This window comes from Sinocyclocheilus anshuiensis, unplaced genomic scaffold (genome assembly GCF_001515605.1).
Source record: "Sinocyclocheilus anshuiensis isolate Anshui unplaced genomic scaffold, SAMN03320099.WGS_v1.1 scaffold1474, whole genome shotgun sequence".
Taxonomy (NCBI): Eukaryota; Metazoa; Chordata; class Actinopteri; order Cypriniformes; family Cyprinidae; genus Sinocyclocheilus; species Sinocyclocheilus anshuiensis.
Window position 1 is genome coordinate 95,005 of NW_015558627.1, and position 2,569 is coordinate 97,573.

Below are 2,569 nucleotides of genomic sequence, written 5' to 3' on the forward strand. Positions count from 1 at the left end.
CTGTATTGTTAAAAGCGCTATATAAATAAAGGTGACTTGACTTGACCTATTTTGTATAGTGATGCATTTAGTCCCGTGTGCCCAAATTGTAATCTATTTAAAATCAACTCATCTTTCCTACATCTTCCAAAATTGTATACTTCTTTAACTGACGAATTAATTTAATAATAAAACCTTCCTGTTTTAGCTATGTCTCACTTCTTCTGCCACTCTTTTTGAATTTTTGATTTTATAATTGATTTAAATGCATAGAAATCTACATGATATAAAAATAATAAAAGAGTTGACATAAATTCTGTGTAATGTATTGTTGAAAAACATAATGTATGTGGTCCAATTATGTGCTGAAAATATTAGGAAACTACTAGAGAGATATTTTGTCTGACAAACTGTAATGTTTAGGTGAAGAAGCTATTTCATACAGGTATAAATTAGATTAAAATGCAAATGTGATAAAAAAAAAAAAAACACGAGTGTATGAGTTCATAGAGTACATTCTTGTGTCAGTATTGAAATGCAAAACAAAGTTTTTCTCATTTAAAAAATGTGGACCTGTTAAGTTTGAGTAAAAAAAAAAATACCTGAAAATGTATAAAATGTCAAAAAAATTACAATTGATGAGATTTATTTTCATTATATCTTCATAATCTTTCAAGAATTATTGACATTATTTGAGTCACTTTTTTAAGTTTAAAGCCACAAACTGATCGATGATAAATGATAATAATTATAGCCATAAGCCATAGAAAAACACTTATGTTTAAGGGTTGAAACTCTGATAAGTCATATCATATATTTTATATTTTGTATCACACAAATGTCTTGTGTCTTAAACAGTAGTTTTAGTACTATATTACAAAACAAGGTCCCACTTTATATTACAGGTGTACGTATAGTTAAAAAAAGAAAGAAAGAGAGAAATTTTAGGTACAATGTACTTGTTTAAATACAAAATGTTCCCTTAATAGTGATTCTGAAGCAGGAAACCTAGAAATGTACACATCATGACACATAACACCATTATTCAGTTATATTTCAGCATAAACATACATTCTGTACACCGTGTGTTTATCAATCTATCAATGTTGCAGAGATACCTACCATAGTATTTAATGTAATCAGGGGCGCATTAATGCACGGGCTTCAGGGGGCTGAAGCCCAGGGGCCTACACTAGGAAGGAGGCCCACTGGCTGCAGGGAAATTATATTTTTTGAATAATTATTTATATGGGACTTTGCAGCACTGACAACAGTGTTCTATAAACAAACTCACACACTCATTTTCAGCGACGCCCTGGTTGTAGTAGCCTATAGAGTGAATGGCTCAGTTTAGGTTCCCCCCACACAATTTGTATAGTTGGTATGTTCCACGTGTTCCTTCGATATACTGTAAGCGGAATGTACAATGCATTCGCTAGTAAATATAACCACAGCACGAGAGTGTCTTTATGTCAGCAAGCAGATGCTGAAACACAAACAGAAACACAACACTGAAAGTGTGAAAGGAACTGGACCGGACAACGTTCTGTAACATCATAAAGTGAGAGTTCAGTAACTTGTGGATGCTTCAAAGTTTCAATTTTAAATCCGGGGATGGAAAAATAGGAATCGTCCTATTGCTTAACGTTAAATGTGATCAAAATGTGATCTACTTTAAGCTATGATTTAATTAATTTAACGCGAGCACGGCATGTTTCAAAATAAAAACGCAGTTAGCAATCACCAAATAGCCCGCATTTATGCCAACATGCCGTGCTCTTTCGATATACTGATGATGAATAATTAATATTTTGTGTGATTTATGGTGTTTAAATCATACCTGTAAATTCACATTTCTGCCAGAATTTTGGTGGCATTTTCTTTTCATATTAACTCATGTCGGACAACATCTCCAGGACGCTACGCTCCATATGACTAGTAAGTCAAATCTCAAATAACTGCCCTGATGACTTGTGTTCTACCCGCTTAAATGATAGAAGTACTTGCGCTGTATAATCTATAAAGACTGTGTCTGTTCCCCGAATAGTGAGGTCAAAATATAAATTTAATGCAGGATCTAGAAAAAATCTGATCGTGATTAAACCAGAAAAATTTTAAATAAATGAACAAAAACAATTTTTAAAGCTTGGGCTCCTAAGCATTATGAGTGTGAGATTTCCCAGCCTGAATTTTTTTTCCCAGTCCGCCCATCGTGGAAATTAATGGCGCACACATGTGGTTTCATTCACTACACATAGGCCTACTAAAGCTCACAGTGTTTTCAGCCTCTGCCGCCTCAATATATGAGTACATGAACACAAAAACATAATCTCTAGAACTGCTCTGAGTCACTTCATGAGTATTTTACTTATTTTGAGAAAACTATCGTCATATCATATACAAAGAGACACCAATGTTTCAAAAAGACACCAATGTTTCAGGAGTTTAGTAGCATACACAGAATAGGACACATGCTTATTATTAGATAACTGTATTTAAGATGATGTATATGCTTTTATTTATTATAATTTTTTAATTAACAATTTTTTTCCCAAACCATTGTTAGATGCAGTGTTTCCTGTAGTTATGC